The following is a 17,793-nucleotide window of genomic DNA, read 5'->3' on the forward strand; positions in this document are numbered from 1 at the left end:
CAATAAATGGTTCCAGCTATTGTCGTCCTCCTCCTCACCACCACCACCACCACCACAGCCATATTCTTCTCAAAGAACACAGACCAGTGTTCTTCATAAAAGTAGACTCACAAGGAGAGGAGGACTCTGAGAAGAAAGGACTTCAGAAGACTTTTCCACTGAGGCCGAGGATTCTCCCAGGGAGTCAGGGCAAAAAGGTAGTGATAAACTCCACCTCTTTAGGGGCCTGCCAAGAGCTAAGGAGATAACCATGGAGTCAAGGACTTACTTCTCTTTCACATCGGGATCTAAGTCTGAGATTTCATGGTTCTCTGAGGTAGCTTAGCTGCTAGAGGCCTGTGAATCCTTTTGGGGAAAGTCACTACCTATTTGCCCAGGGAGTTCTATCTTTCTAATCCCAGTGGAACTAGATGGGAAATCTTTCAAAAATAGTTCTCCATCTTTATGACTGTGATCAGAGATCTGGCGGTAACCAGCTTTCTCTCCAAGCTTCAGCAGAGGGTTAAAGATTTTCTCCAGTTTGTTTACTGTTGATTCATTAACTGATGAGAGTAGCACTGCTGGGCCTTCCACTACCTTTTTACTGGTTGTAAGCTCCACAAAGAAGCTCACAATATGACTCAACTGCTGAGGGAATAATAATATATATTATACATCGAAAACTATGCACTTAAGGGAAACAGTAGCCAGACATAAGCAGACAAAACAGACTAGCAATATCAGATGGCCACTAATATTGATGGAGAACTGGTGCAAAATCCGGAAAAGATTTTTTACCAGAAGAAAAATAAAAACCTTCTCCTTCTGATAATGGTAGAGTATGTCATTAGAATCAACCCTTCCACTGAGGACAACTGGAAAAGTTGGAAACATACAACAAATATATACTTGAAGTATTCTGAGAACAAACAAAGCCATGAGGAATTAGAGGACCAGATCTGTGGAAAATAGAAAAACCCACTAAGTGAGACGCACCTCTAAAGTTGCTTTCCTTCTAGGGGTATCTGTTACTATTGAAAGATGTAGCTGAGAAGATAACCAGTTTCCAACAGCCTTGGGGAGTAAGGAGACAATCATTAGAGTCCAGGGATTAACAAAGACGAAGGACTTGTATAGTCACAAAAGGAATGTACCCTAAGAGTAAAGTGACTTATGAATACACTGGACCTTACAGGGACTGATGCCCAATGTTGAGCCACCTCAATCCCTGAAATTGAATCAAGGTAGTGTGGGATGGCTAGAGCCCTTGGTCTCTTATCAGAAACTAATGTGGATCCTCTCTGGAGGAAGATAAAATTATTCTGGGCCTCACATTATTTCTATATTTTTTTCATAAGTAAAGATTAGGACTCCATCAAAAATTAGCAGTCACACACAAAGATAATGTGAACAAAGTTAAGGGGAAATAATATGTAATATAAACAGATCTATAGGGAATAATAAAATAGTTACCAGACAGATACTTTAAAATAATTGTACCTAATGTGTTCAAGAAAATAAAAATAAGATTGAGAATTTCAGCAAAGAACTGAAATATTTTTAAAAATGAGAATTCTAGGGGCGCCTGGGTGGCGCAGTCGGTTAAGCGTCCGACTTCAGCCAGGTCACGATCTCGCGGTCCGTGAGTTCGAGCCCCGCGTCAGGCTCTGGGCTGATGGCTCGGAGCCTGGAGCCTGTTTCCGATTCTGTGTCTCCCTCTCTCTCTGCCCCTCCCCCGTTCATGCTCTGTCTCTCTCTGTCCCAAAAATTTAAAAAAAAAAAAAAAAAAAAAAAAAAAATGAGAATTCTAGAATCCAAAAAATGTAACAGCTGAAATTAACTCAGCATAGGTTGAACTGAAGATTACACATTTTGAGAAAGAATTAGCAAATTGGAGGATAAGTGAATGGGGGGAAGGAAGAAAGAAGCATGGAGACAATTAATTTTAAATGGTCACAGGTAGGCAATGCCGAAGTTCCCTCAAACTGGACCTCTTTGGATTTTCACAGACTAAGATCTACTAAATATGAGGAAATAAGCCACCACAAATAAGGGTAAGCATAAATAATAGTTCTGTTAGACCTCTGCCTGTTTCATATAATAGAAAAATGAAGAATGTATAAAGAATATATAATACATGTGTTTAAAATATTTAAGGAGATTTAAACTAAATAAAAACACAAGCTAATAATTACATGTTATTGAAAAGAAAGATTTGAAAAATAGCCAAATATATCTCCACCCAGAATTATAACCACTGAAATTTAAAAAGCCAATAGCAGCCCAAAGAGTAGAGCAGACACAGCTTATTAGAGGTAAATAAGGTCCTTGATATAGAATTGAAAATTTTTTAGAATGTAGCACATTGAGAAAAAGAGAGAAATAGGGAAGAGAAAAAACATTAGCGACATGGAAGATAGATTGAAAAAATGTCTACAAAAGATATAATTGACATTTGAAAAGAAGCAAAAAGACTTTGAAAGAGGCAATAGTTGAAGAAATGATGGATGGGAACTTTCTAGAACTAATGAAAGATATGGATTCTTAAATTCAGGAAAGATAACTAGTCCTACACAAGACAGGAAAAAAGATATCTATAGCTAGACTCATCAGAGTAAAAGTACAGATTGTTAAAGACAAAGGGAACATTTGAAAAAGTAATCACAGAAAATACAAATCATCTATGTAAGAGCAACAATTAGTCTGACCAGTGAATTCTCGACAGCAAAATGGAAATCAGAAGATAATCAGGTAATACCATCAAAGAACGAAGAAAAAAATCCAGTAGCCAAATACTGTACCTAGCTAAGCAAACATTAAAACAACCAAAATAGATCATTTCCAGGATCCCAAAATTGAAAGAAAGAGAAAGGGAGAGAGAGAAAGAAAGAGGGAGGGAATTTTCTACCAACAAACTCTCAATAAAGGGAATTCTGAAGATTATACTTAGGAAGAAAGAACATGATCCTAGATGAAAATTTTATTATACCAAAGAAATATTGGCAAAAAACTTCCTAAGCACACGACTGAATTTAAACAATCATTAACCATGTAAAATACCAAAGAAATGTCTAACATGAGAGATTAAAAATTAAAATTAAATATTAAAGAATAACATTCATGTAGAGAAACATAAGCTTGTCCATCAATGATTCCCTAACAGAATTTCATTGGAATTGCACCTCATACATCATTTCACTTGACAAATTATGTTTATGAGATAGCATTTTCCTCTCCAAGGATATTGTATACCTTTTCATTTGTTAAAGTGATCATTTTCATGGCTTTTCAGGGTCTTAAGAAGTTTTCTTTGTATAGACATTGTACATTTCTTCTTGCATTCATTCTAGGAAATGCATCTTTTTATTGCAATTTTGTTTTATTTATTTATTTTACACTTTAAGGCATGCCACATGTTTGTTGCAATTCACAGATGTGATGAAACACTGAGCATGTGCTCCTTGGTTTTGTAGTCTGGCTCTGCACAGTGTGGTACTGTGATTTGAGATGGGGTCTTCCATTATTATCTAATTGGTGGTTGATCATACAGAAGTTGTTTATTTATATTAATTTTGTAGTAGTCATCTCCCTCAATTTAACTTTATTGTTTAGTTTTTCATTTGATTTTTGGTTTCAGAGGTTTATAACTCACATCATATGCAAAGATTTTACTTCTTCATTTCAAATGTGGATTTCTCTTGCCTGTTTACAACATCTAGTACCTCAGTCTAAACAATGTTAAATAACAGCGGTGTTAACGGACATTCTTTTCTTATTTATGACTTCCGTGCAAATGTTTCTAGAGTTTTTCCACTAGGTATGAAACTATTTTGTTGATGGAGATGGGTATTTTTTATAATCATGCTAAAGAGGGATCTACATATGCTTACTTAATTGAATTTTTAAATCAATATACCACATAACTTTACTCATATGTGTAATTCGAGAAACACAACAGATGAACATAGGGGAAGGGAAGAAAAAATACGATAAAAACAGAGAGGGAAGCAAACCATAAGAGACTCTTAAATACAGAGAACAAACAGAGGATTGCCAGAGGGGAGGTGGGTGGGTGGGGATGGGTTAAATGGTGATAGGCATTAAGGAGGGCACTTTTGGGGAGGAACACTGGGTGTCATATGTAAGAGATGAATCACTGGGTTCTACTCCTGAAGCCAAGACGACACTGTATGTTAACTAATTTGAATACGGATAGATAGATAGATAGATAGATAGATAGATAGAAAGCAAGAAAGCAAGAAAGCAAGAAAGAAAGCCAGCCAAATTTTATCAACTGCCTGTTTGGTTATCTATATTATTATAGTATTTCACCAATGTACATCTATGTACTTTGATATATTATGATGCATGTTCTTATGCCAAACCAGCTGCATATCACTCAAATACATTTCACATGGTCATGCTGTAGTATCTTCTAAAGCTATTGAATGCTGCTTCATTTTTTTTTTTTTTATTTAGGATAATTGTCTTACTATTGAAAAGGAAAATTTGTAACTTTATTTTTTGGTAAACCTTTCCAGTATTTGGAGACAATGTTATGTTCACTTCATAAAAAAAAAATCTTTGGAAGAATTTATTTCCCTATGATCTGTAAAAGTAGAAATTGCATAGAAATTATCTGCAATACCAGATAACATCTTTTTCAATGAAGGAAGAACTTTTCTTTCCTTCACTTCTTTCTCCTGCCCCCAACTTCAACCGTGGTGGAGGCAGTCAGCTAAGTGGGGTAGAGTGAAGGGGTGTGCATGAAGATAAGGCACATATAACTGGAATGGATAGAAATTGATATTGTTCACCTCTCCTAGTCTTAGATTCCCAGCTCAAAGAAGCAGTATAAAGCTGGGGGACAGGAGAATATCAAACTTCAATTGAAGTTCAGATTTTTATTATTAAATTGGGCTGCATCCTTAAATTGCTGAACTGAGACTATTCTTGTGACTTGAAGTGACTGGGGACTTTTTATAATCTAAGAGTTCCCAGAAAATCTCTGGGACTTAAACAAGCACACTGAATTGGTTTGAAAGGGCCATGGGAGGAAACATAAAGCTATTTTATGATTGTACCCTGTTGAGTTCATCTTTTGCTATCTGACAGTTACACCTGCCTAGAACACTATGAGGAATGATTAAAAACAGTGCAGGTTGTTGAAAGGAATACAACAATGAAAAAAAAAACAACAAAAAACCTCTTGGCTTCCTCACGGCAAACTCGCAACACAGAGCTCTTTCCTCCACTTCCATTTAAATTGTAAACCCGACCTAGAAGATACTCTAGGAAAGATTTTGCCAATAGTATATCATCTTTCTCAAAACAGAGAGCCATCGTGGCTCACGGATGTCAGAAAGAAATGGCTGGTGGAGAGAACATATGGGCAAAGAGGTATCAGCCGCATTATCTTGGGAGTGAAGACATCCCTTGACTCCTTATTCTATTGCTCTCTGATATTTATAATTCAGCTACCCGCCCCCCGCCCCGAAGAAGTTACCGAAACCACAAAGCAATAATTCTCTGATGACTTCAATTAACTAAGGAACAATTCAGTTTTGACAGGTATTCGGGAAACTTAGCTTTGCATTTGTACATCCCAAGCTTGTGAAGGATTATGTTAACTAAACATCTGCAGGAGTTGGCACAGCTGTTGGGAGACTACTCCTATTCTTTCTTTTTTGCAGTCTTTCAAAATTTTTCTTATTTATTTATTCCCCCTGAATGCTCATTCCTCATTCCCATTGCACTTCCTCCTTCAATCAGCAACAATTCATTTGAAGTGTATCCACTCATTTTGTGTGTTCTAGCAAAGGATGGACTATTTTATGTGAATGTATCTTAAATGCCTACTAGACAGTCCTGATCTAGACCATAATAAACACTAACCTATCACACATCTAGATGGGGCATTCGTTGCCTGGTTTTCTGTGTCAATTTTTATTGCTTTCCAGAACTGCAAATAGCAACATGCTCAAAGGTAGGCATTTCATGTTTTTATATTTGTTCCTCCCTGTCTTTATTTCTCTGAAGTATGAAAGGGAAGAAAGATACAAGACTATTTGGAGACAACATGTATTTTTCCACAATGGAAAAAATTAATATTACACAGCCCAAGTCAATGCAAAAAGATAAAAAGAAATAAGTTCTTTCTTTCCTTTTGTACCTCTCATCTTCATATTTATGTACATGTAATATATAAGTACGTGAGTATGTGTGTGTAATGAAGAGACTAAACTGTCTTATTTGCAGTTAATATTATTTTCAACTAGAAAACCAACAGCTTAATTAGAAGTCAGAAAGTCAGTAGAGTATCCAAATGAAAGATAAACCTACAAAAATCAGTAGTTTTCCCGTATAGAAGCAACAACTAATTAGAAAATGAAATGGAAATATCACACACATAATAGCCACAGGTACTGTAAAATACTCAGAAATGAACATATACAAAAAGTATATAAACCCATATTAAAAAAGATAAAACCTTACTAAGAGATATAAAAGAATTCTTGATTAAGAGACATACAGTGCTCCTCACAGAGACAATTCAATATGATGACGGCACCTATTCCTCCCATTCTGTATATTCAATGCAATCCTAATAAAAACCTCAGACAGTATTACAAACAGAATTTAATATGAACGCCCGAATATTCATTTGAGTGGGGAATCAAGAAGCAGCCAAAAAGTTTTGAAACAAAGTGCTTGCCACAATAGTACCTCAGAATGTAACTACATTTGGAGGTAGGGTCTTTAAAGAGGTAGTTAAGTTAAAAAGAGGTCATTGGAAGTGGTTCATAATCGAATATAAATAGTGTCCTTCTAAGAAGAGAAAATTAGGACGCAGACATACGTAGAGGAAGGATCATGTGAGTACATAGTGAGACGGCAGCCATCTACAAGTCAAAGAGAGAAGCCTCAGAAAAACACACTCCTGTTGACACCTAGATCTTGGACTTCTAACCCCCAGAACTGTGAGAAAATAAATTTGCTAAGCCACCCGGTCTGTGATACCTTGTTATGGCAGCCACGGCAAACTAATACAGACTGCTGAACTTCATTTACTGCACAGGCCAGCAACCTTCTGCCAAGGGCCAGACAGTAAGTAATTTTGGCTTAGTGTTGCATAGATTTTCAATTGCTATGACTCAACTCTGCCACTGTAGGATGAAAGCAGCCATAAGCAATATGTAAATAAGTAGACGGCGCTTATTCCAGTAAAACCTTACTTATGAAAACACGCACACAGCTGGATTTGACCAAGGGACCGGAGTTGCTGACTTCCGATTTACAGTGGCCAGGTTCAATTTCATTCAGTGATGGCAGCAGCAGTGCCAATGGTGCGACGGTCAAAGCCACCTTCGGCACATCTGTCTGCAGGGTCGACAGCGGCTGCGGCACCATCTTGATGAAATCTCTCTTGCTGCCCAGCCCATAGAATTTCTTTGGTTTTCATTCATTTTTGAAGCCCACTACTCCAGCTTCTAGTCAGTACTGACTCTGACATTTCCTTAGTGGAAGGAAATGTATTAGAAAACTATTTGCTGAAGGTCGTAGGTCTTCTGTTGCTTCCAACTGAAAATACAGATTGATACAGAGGCCAGTTTATGCGCAACCACCAAATTTAAAAAAGAAAAAATGTCCTTTGATCCATCAACAGAAAAATCTTGGAAGAAATAACGTCATGTAGATGCAAAGAATATGTATAAGAATGTTGATTTCAGCCTTTTTATAAAGTTGGCGTGACCCAGGGCTTCATTCTTGCCCCACATCTCTATCTTCTCTTACTCCCTAAGTGATTTTACTTGGGCACCTATCCTTAAACATCATCTGTAAATGCTGACAACCTTAAATTTATAACGCAGTCTGGACTTCTCCTATGAATTCCAGAACCCCATATGCAACACTCTACTTACTATCTCCTTGTGGACCTTTAACAGATTTTTCGCATTTAATATATCCATTGCTCAAGAACAGAACAATGGAGTCATCCTTGATTCTTTTATGCTCACATGCTACATCTGATCCCATTGGCTCTACTTTCAAAATGCTCCCAGAATTCAACCACTTCATCCCTGCCAGCATCATCCAAGCCGCCATTTTCTCTTGCCTAGATAACGGCAAGAACCCCTGTGTCTGCCTTTATCTCCCTCAGTCTATACGCAATAGTTTGATGATGTTAAAATGTGAAAATATGTCCCTTCTCTGCTAAAAATTTCAATACCTTTCCAACTCACCCAGTGTTAAAGCCAAACTCTGTACCAGAAGACCTAGAAGAACTACGTAATCTGACACCTTTTCCTCCTTAACATTGTCTTCTACCGCTATTCCCCTTGTTCACTCCACTCCAGCCACACTGGCTTCCTTGCTGTTTCTCAGAGCCTTTGTTCATCCTGTTCCTGTTCCTGTTCCCTCTGCCTTGAATGTTCTTCCCCCAGACAGAGACAAGACTGGAGCTCCTGCTTCCTTTAGGTCTTTGCTCAAATATTATCTTCTCAAAAAGGCCTTAACTGAACACTCTCTAAAATTCCAACTCTCTACCCACAACAGTTCATATCTCTCCTCACTGCTATATTGTTTTCTTTCTTCATTATATATATTTACCTACTTAGCTTGTCTATCTTCTCCAGTAGACTCCACAAGGGCAGGAATTTTTGTTTAGTTTGTTCACTATTGAATCCCTAGTGCCTAAACTAATGTGTGGTAGGTCGTGGGCACTCAAAAAATATTTGTTCAATGAATAAATGAATGAATTGAAAAAAATGGAAACATAGTAAGTGCCCATTAATGGTGATTAAATAAATTATGGTAGATCCATAAAAGGGCAGGATAGAATAAAAATGCTGAAATCAGATTACCTGAAATAAAGTTTTATCTCTGATACTTGCTAACTCTGTGGTCTTGGGAAACCTACCCACTCTCTTATTTTCCTCATCTCCAAAATGAAGATAATAAAAATATCTACCCTTTAGGACTGGCATAATGATAAATGGGATTATCATATTAAATGCTTAGCACAGATGCTGACTTACAACAAATGCCTAAATAATGTCAACTGTCATTTTCACAATGGGATACTATACAACTGTTAAAGGCACAAGGCTGATTTACATGCATGGATATCAGAGATCATAGATGTTAAAAGAAAAAAGATATCCTAAAACAAATATGTATAGTCTGACCTCACTTATGTATTATAAAATCTCTCCAGGCCTGTGTGGATGATTAAAATATGTGAGAAAAAAACCAAACCAGACTTTTATCAATAGCTAGTTCTAATGAAAAGATTAGATGGAGAGCTATGAAGGAGACTTTAACTTTCTGTTCCATATATGTCTTTGTTGTTTGAATTACCTGACTGAATTATTCACAATGGGCACCAAGCTATTCATTTTTTTTGTATGTAAAAACTTAAAACTGGGGTAAAATATTGCTCCTATGCCTGTCTGCCAAGCCACTTTCCAAGAGGATGGTCCAGATCTGTGAGGTATGATTTTAAGGGTGTTAGGAAAAGAGTCTGACTGGACTTCTTATCAAAGCATATGAATCACTAGAAATTCATTCCTCCATTTATAAGCAAATATTTAAGACCCTTTCTATATCTTATATTGTCCCCGAGCAGAAAACCAGAAAGGAAAGAATATGCTTTTACAAACTGTACTTCCTCCCTGTCCCCCTCCTACCTAAGATTTCAAAATAACTCTTAGAACCTTGCCCCTTTGTTTCTCTTCTAAAATGCAACCTAGAGGGGCACTTGGGTGGCTAAGTTGGTTAAGTGCCCAACTTTAGCTCATGGCCTTGATCTCATGGTTTCAGGAGTTCCAGCCCCTCATCGGGCTCTGTACTGACAGTTCAGAGCTGGAGTCTGCTTTGGATTCTGCTTTGGATTCTGCTTTGGATTCTCTCCCTGGCCCTCTCCCACTCATTCTCTCTCTGTCTCTCTGTCTCTGTCTCTCTCTCTCTCAAAAATAATTAAACTTAAAAAATAAGATAAACTAAGATAAACTAAACTAAAATAAAATAAAATAAAATGTAAACTAGAAACTGAAGTCAGTCCTAGTGTCTCACTGTCACTTCAGTGTCACAAATGCCTGACCAGTGAGAGCAGCAGAACATGTCTAAGTAGCAATTTTGCAGTGACCATCTCTTATCCTGTTGATAATGAGTAACCAACCCTCCCCTGTTCCCGGGTTTGAGATCTTGAGCCTTCTCTGACTCTTCTTTCTCCTCACCTCTCACATCCAATCCATTTTTGATAACTAGAAAGTCAACAGACCCCTGGTGAGGACTTACAGTGTGCCGGGCCCAGAGCCTGGGGCTGTGGAGACACAAGACATTGGGTGTGGTCTTTGTCTTTGAAGTGCTCACAGTCTGGTGGGGAAACAGACAGGTAAGCAAACAACACATCCTACAAAGTGTTATGGAAACAGAAGAACAACCACTTTTCCTCCAATAGTATCTCCTGCATCCATTCCTTCTGCTACCTCTCTTATCCAAGTCCCTTGGCTGCAATGGTTCCCTAGCTCATCTCTCCATTCTCAAGATCTCTCCAGTCCAATTCACTCTACACAAGGCAGCCAAATTAACTTTCTCAAATCATGATTTGTAGTTTACTTCATGATCTTACATGATCTTCCTTTCCTCCAACGCTCAAAAAAAAAAAAAAAAAAAGCCTTCTTAGTTTCTCTTTGCCAACATGATAAAATACAAGTTTCTTTACCTCAGGGTCAAGGCCAGCACACGGTGTACTCTTAATATACCGATGAATGAATAAATCAACGAATGAATGAATAAATCAACGAATGAATGAATGTGGACTGAATTCTCTATTCAAATTTATTTTATATTTATCTGGCTCTAATCATACTACTTCATCAACAAGGATATAAATTCTGTCCCCAGAGCACATCAGCACATTCCTGTCTATGTCTCTTTCTGGTGCCATCCTTCCTATGTCTCCAGACTCCTTTCCTAAATGCCTCCTTCCTAACTGCCAACACTTGAAAGCTCAGCTCTGGGCCCACCTCTTCAGTGGAGTCTTGCCCAAACACCATGCTCTTCCAAATGTCTTTAAAACTCCTTGTCTGAGCCATTCATTTGTTACTTTGGAATATGCCACTGGGAATTGTTATCTTTTGATAAATATGCCCTGTCTCTCCAAATAGGATCCCCATAAATTATCAGTCCTCTGAAACTGGACGTACAATTGTTACCTCTCATATAATAATTACTTAGAGTGCTAAAACAATACATTTAGAAGAGAAAACAACATTTACTCCCAACAGGTATGAATGACACATTCCCACATCCACCTCCACTGCAGGCTCAACAAGGAACCTGATAGGAAATCGCGAGGCAGCAGGCCTCGCTAGTATGGTAATGAATTAGGAACATGCTGATCAACATCTTCTCTCCCATCAACACGACAGAATTACAAATCTATTTCCAGGGCCAGCTCCATTAAACCAACCAGCTGTCACTGGCTATTTCATAATTTATTTGGTTTGATTATTAAAGATTCAGGCATGTTTAAATTGGGAAGCAGGAGAAAAGGACTAAGAGTCTTCCTGGGCTCTTTGTGCTAAATCGAAAGCATCCCCCCGATACAGGTCTTCATGACTTTCGAGTTTTGGAGAACAAACAGCAAAGTCTGTGTTTTTATCTCATTCTACAATATTGTTGTTTATTTCATCCCCAAATTCAGGAGCCAAAGGGCATAGGGACGATCTGTTCTACTTGCAACTACAAAGCCACTGAGGCAGGTCGGACCTGCAGACCAGGGGAACTTCTTCCAGTGCTACCCACCCCCCATGAAGATGAGCAGCCCGCCCCCTCCATGCCCGCCCATACCCCAGCACTCCAACACCATGCTGCCAGGCCACCCACCATTGTGTCCCCAAATTTGTGTGTCTGTGCACCCCAAATGGAATAGATCAAGAACAGAATTCTTCAAGATCACGGCTTTTCATCCCTGTCATTCTCATCTTCAGAAGAGCGTCCAGCAAAGAGCAGGCCTATAATGTTTGAACTGAGCAAAAACTGGCAACTTCCTATGGTTTTCAACTTCGTACAATCCTAACACCATTTCAGAAAACACAGGCTGCATACTGTATCTTGCCATAGGAATGCAGGATGCATATTGCAGCTGGGAAAGTTCAAATGGATATTTGAAGATCTCTCAGCAACTACTGTCTAAGGCATTAGCATTAATAAGGCATTTTCATGGGTTACTGGATTAATCCTCACAATGACCTGTGAGTTTGGTACTATTATTCCCATTTTAGAGGTGAAAAAAACAAAAAACAAAAAACAAAAAACCTAAGACTAAGAGAAGTCAGGGGTAACAGGCAGAATAATGACCTTTCAAGAATATCATGCCCTAATTGCTGGCACCTATAAAAGTTACCTTCTAAGGAGAAAGGATCTTCGCAGATGGGATTACACTAAAGATTCTGAGATGGAGAGATTATCCTGGATTATCAAGCGAGCCCTAAACGCAAAGGGTCCTTATAAAATGGAAGCAGAGGGAGATTTCACAAACACACATGAGGAAGCAACATGACCACGGAGGCAGAGATTGGTGTGACGCAGCCACAAACCGAGAAGTACTAGCAGCCCCCAGAAGCTAGAAGAGACAAGGAATGGACTGTCCCCCGGAGCCTTCAGAGGAGTACAGCCCAGCGGACACCCTGATCTGGGGCCAGTGGAACTGATTTTGGACTTCTAGCTTCCAGAACTATAGAAGACTAAAGTTCTGTTATCTTAAGTCACAGGGTGTGTGGCGATTTGTTTTGCACAGGAAACTACTGCCTTGAGGAACAGGCCTAAAGTCAAATAGTAAGAGGTTCACCCAGCATTCAAATCCAGGCCCTGTGATTTTATTTTTTTTTATATGAAATTTATTGTCAAATTGGTTTCCATACAACACCCAGTGTTCGTCCCAACAGGTGCCCTCCTCAATGCCCATCACCCACTTTCCCCTCCCTCCCACCCCCCATCAACCCTCAGTTTGTTCTCAGGTCCTCTGATTTTAAATCCCAAATCCGTTTCCCTATTTCACATGGCCAGGGATGCTGAGAACACGACCCAATCCCTGGCTATGGCGAGGAGCTTTAGGAAGCTATATTAGCTTTTCAACTTTCCAGAGTGGTAAAGATGGCTTACTCCTTCACATTGGACGTATCTTTATGTGACATGCCCAGTACTTACATAAAGTACTTTATATGCATTATATCTTCCAATATTCCCAACATTAAGAATTACATGCAATTGTTATAGCTGTGAAAAATGGAAAAATGGAGGCACACGGAGGTTAAATTACTTACTTGAGATCCCATACACTTTAAATGATTTGCATACCTAAGCATAAGTATGGCAGGATAATATTTTTGTAACTTTTAATCAGATTCAACCTCCTCCCCCCAACCTTCTCCCTCTTTGGAATTCCTTCATATGTTCCACAAGGTGTTTCCCCCAACTCCAGTGATACATTATGAATTACTCACGACCTTAGGAATAGGAAAGCAGAGGAGAGAGAACAATGGAGTCAAATACATTACTTATGTTTGACAAGCTGAAGTGCAGGTAAAAGATGGTACAAATTTGGAACAATAGGACCTTTGGTACCCCCATGTCATTCAGTGCAGAAAATAATTTCATGGCTGGTGAGATGGCAGGAGGATAGATCTCATGGACAGGAATGGAGGACCACTGAGAAGCTACTCAGATCTGCCGCCCAAGAGCTTCATGGCAGCACAGCCAGGGTTCAGACCCCAACAGTCTGGGCGTTACCCACCAAATGATAAGCGAGACTGATGCTCATTTGACCTTTGTACACTTCCATTCAACCCACCTGATAGGGACAGTCACTGCCCCCCCAATTTCCATGGCTTGGGTCACTCACACAAGTAACCACAAACACATGGAAAGGAAGATGGGGCCCTGATATCTGGAAGGATAGGGCAATGGGGTAAGGAGAGTCCCTAGGACCAAATCAAAGCATTTTGCAGTCTCCCCTGGGATTCCCCGAGTCCTGTCACTCCCACCCCTTTCACTAAGGCAATCAGCAACCAACCAATTAGACCACGAATGCATTCAATGGTCCTATTGCACATTATCAGGGGTGGAGAAACCTGGCTCATTGGGGTTCTTCTGCTGGGAATCTGTTACGGAAAGCGATGCTAATTTGTAGTGTCTTCTATTTCTCCAAAGTACTCAGAGATTTTGATATTTAATCTGTGATTTATTCATACACCCTACTGTGGGGTCTTTTAGGTCATCCTGCAGATCTCTCTTCTACCTCATTCTTCTCTAACAAGTGGTTTGTTGGCAAACCAGTTGCATTCATGGAGCAATTTATACACTTAGCCTCACTTCTCTTTGCTCTACCAATAATAAGGGTCCCATCCATTTAACCTAGTGCTAGACCTAGCAACAATTTAAGAACTCGAAAGGGCAAAGCACCAATTATAGTACAGAAGGCTTGGTCGGCTGGGTGAGGAGGAAATAGCAAGCTTGACCTTTCAGACTTAAGCTAACATGTAGATCACCAGGGTCCATTTAAAAGTCAAAGACATTTTCCAAACCACCTCAAAGAATTAACAATATATCCCTATCATAAGAGAATTCAGAGATTTTTTGTAATCTACAGAACCAGACTCAAAGCATGTATATATTTATTTCTAAACATTTTTCATTTGCTGGGGAGATTTGAGGAACTCTAAAAGAAAGAGAAATGGCATAATATGCTATAAAAGGAAAACACTGAGCAAACAAGCTGTAAGCAGCCCTCCATTTGGTTAATATGGCATAGTGTTTACAACATTCTTTTCTTCAGCACTATCTCACAAATATTTTGTCCAAATTTCTATAGTATATATGTTTAGCCACAGACCGAGCATGAAGGAGAACAAGCTTTGAGTCACTGGCCTTCTAGAAGCAACAAGTTCTCTTTCCAATGTCTACCCAAGAGGCATTTACCCTGCCATAGTCACACCTTCTCATTAGATACTCCTGAAGCACTGGATCATTCCTGCTCAAAGGCAAGTCCACTAAAGTGACCAATCTTTGCCCTGTGGGAGGAAACAGCTTACTCCACACAGGAATTATTAAAGTCTCAGTTGATATATAGCAACATCTTTGAGTAGAAACCACAAGCAGCACATAGAAGAGTTAGTCTCCACATTAGTACTCTGCCATTACACCATGAAAAAGTTCGTCCTCCTTTTTAAAGTCCTCCTACTTAGCTTTTAACACCTTTCTATAGGGTGAATCACCCTTGCAAGTATTATCATCATTTACTAGGCACCCATACCATTTGAGATCATGATGTTTCTTGACATGCATCTATCTGGCAGAAGTATTCCAAATGTATTGAGTCACTGCTATTATTCTTCCAGAGTTGGAACTACCACAAAGGAAGTGTATACTTGACCTGAACTCTTGAGAGCTGACTCTTTTAAGTAAGTATAAACAGAGCGGAAACCCTGTCATCAGAGAAGCATTTGCAAAAGGGAGACCAAGTCAGAACATGAGCAGCAGATGGGGCTTGAGAGCCAAGAATGAAAAACCCAGGAATGCATCCAAACTCTGTAAATCATTATTGACTTAGCTTCATGCCGTCTTAATGACTTTTACTACCTCTTGGTTCCAATTCGAAGTGCATATTAAAGCAAGCAACATTGCAAAGACCAGAGGGGCTAGAATAGTAAACTACCCGTGGCTTAGTAATCGTTATGCATTAATTATTCAGGAGCTGGAGCTACTCTTTGCAAACATTAAAACCAGTGACAGCAAAGAAATATGCCTTCCGTTTGGAGGATGGGAAGGAGTAGTACTATTTGGGGTTGATGCTGGCACAATATTTAGCAGAGCATGACAGGTTTAGTAGATAAATAATGTGATGTAGTATCATGCAAACTGTTAGCAATGTATTGGAAGGCTCAAGTATTCCCTGTAGGGCATTTACATTGGATTTGCTATGATTGCAATATCTGCACAGTGATGCATTACGTGTTTTATTCTCTTTATTATATGTTTTCATTACTTTGTGTGTTAGAATGCAATAAAGAAAGCTGAAGCAATAAAGGCTGATTGATAATAATAATTCTGCAAAGATGCAACTTCCTTTCTAAAGCAGTTCCAGAGTCAGAAGAACCAATGGCATCCAGTCATCTGTTCCTTTGTGAAGATTTTATCCTCCTTTCTGATAAAGGAACGGTAATTGGTTTGGAAACAGCTTCTGGTGACAGCTGGCACTCTATGGTAAAGGAGGAGGAAGGTAGGGGAGAATGTGTACCATTTAGAATGCTGAATCCTGCATGTGGTTCAATTCTCTGCTTCTCTTTTTGCTTTCATCTTCTTCAATTAGAGATCAGATGTCCTCTTTTAAAGGAAAAATAAGTACACTTTCAGGATCAGTACTGTCTGGGCTCTCTCACTCTGACAGCCTCTCTTACATTCGAAATTTTAAAACATCTTCCCCAGGGAGGCCCTTTAGTAGCTCTCAAGCCAGGTTCACTGGATTCAGGAATGTGTCACATGTGGCCATGGGTCAGGAGAGGACGAGTCCCAACCTAAGTTGAAAGGAGCTTCCGAGATCCAGACATGGGTGGAAGTGTCTGTAAGGAGTAGATTTTTCACAGAGGTTTTGTTGGGGGTATGTGGTTTTCTTGTGGGCATCCAGGACAAGTGGATGGATATACAGGCTAGTGTTTATTTGGGATGTTGGGGGTGGGGGGCGGCAAGGGGAAGCTGCACGCACAAATTAAATGAAATAGTTCCATAAGGGACCCTGGGGATCCAGAAAAGTAAGAGTGTTGGGGAAAAAAAAACCCACAGAATCAGAGCAAACAGTATCCTCCTCACTTCTGTGTCCAGCACAGAATGGATTCATCCCCATCAGGAGGCCTGGGAACACAGCACGGCTCTCAGCTCCCTGAGGGCTTGTGGCTATAAGAGCACAGGGAGAGGGAGAGAGAGAGAGAGAGAGAAAGAGGGAGAGAGAGAGAGAGCGCACCTGGTCCTGGTCATGCAGATCAGCATCTTCAGGGAGGCCACCAGCCTTGGAGCCATGGGGAGGCACAGTCTAAATGACTCCAAAAGCAACACACATCAACCAGCAGCACAGTGCAGAGAAGCAGGACTGAGAGCACCTGCGAGGCACCTTCCAAGACCTCCCAGAAATACCGGGGGAGAATTATGCAGGGAACTGCGGTTTTGTATTATGTAGGCACAGGCATGAGTCAGTGAAATTTGGGTTATAACCATTAAGTGGCTTTATTTGTACCCACAAACAGATGAGGCTTTGGGGAAAGTCAGGTTATATGTGAAGTAGAGAGAAAATTACATTTGTGATTGCAAAGGGCAGACAGTCACTCCCAGTATGTGATTTTCTAAAAGGCCCAAGCAATATAGATCACCCTCAGTTAAACACACTAATGGAACAAAACAATAGTATATTCAGGTCAGACCAGTGAGCTGTCACATGTGGGAGTCCCTGCAAAAGATGACAGAAAGGGTAGGGATGCCCAGGGATCACATGAAATGGAGGGCAGTACTTGTAAAATACTGGTCACAAAGGAATGAATGAGGGGCGCCTGGGTGGCTCCGTCGGTTAAGCATCCGACTCTTGATTTCAGCTTAGGTCATGATTGCATGGCCATAAGTTCGAGCCCTGCATCAGGCTCTGCACCAACAGTGCAACAGTGCAGAGCCTGCTTGGGATTCTCTCTCTCTCTCTCTCTCTCTCTCTCTCTCTCTCTCTCTCTCTCTCTCTCCCCCTACCCCACGTGGTGTGCCCTCTGTCTC

The 17,793-nt window shown here is 39.8% G+C and overlaps 1 long non-coding RNA gene across 4 annotated transcripts in view; it reads right to left on the reverse strand.

Annotated features, from left to right (window-relative positions):
* LOC132682042 (uncharacterized) overlaps positions 1-17,793 on the reverse strand; it is a 90,558-nt gene that overhangs the window by 36,638 nt on the left and 36,127 nt on the right. The window lies entirely within an intron of this gene.

This window comes from Panthera onca, chromosome A1 (genome assembly GCF_046562875.1).
Source record: "Panthera onca isolate mPanOnc1 chromosome A1, mPanOnc1 haplotype 2, whole genome shotgun sequence".
In the NCBI taxonomy this organism is placed as follows: domain Eukaryota; kingdom Metazoa; phylum Chordata; class Mammalia; order Carnivora; family Felidae; genus Panthera; species Panthera onca.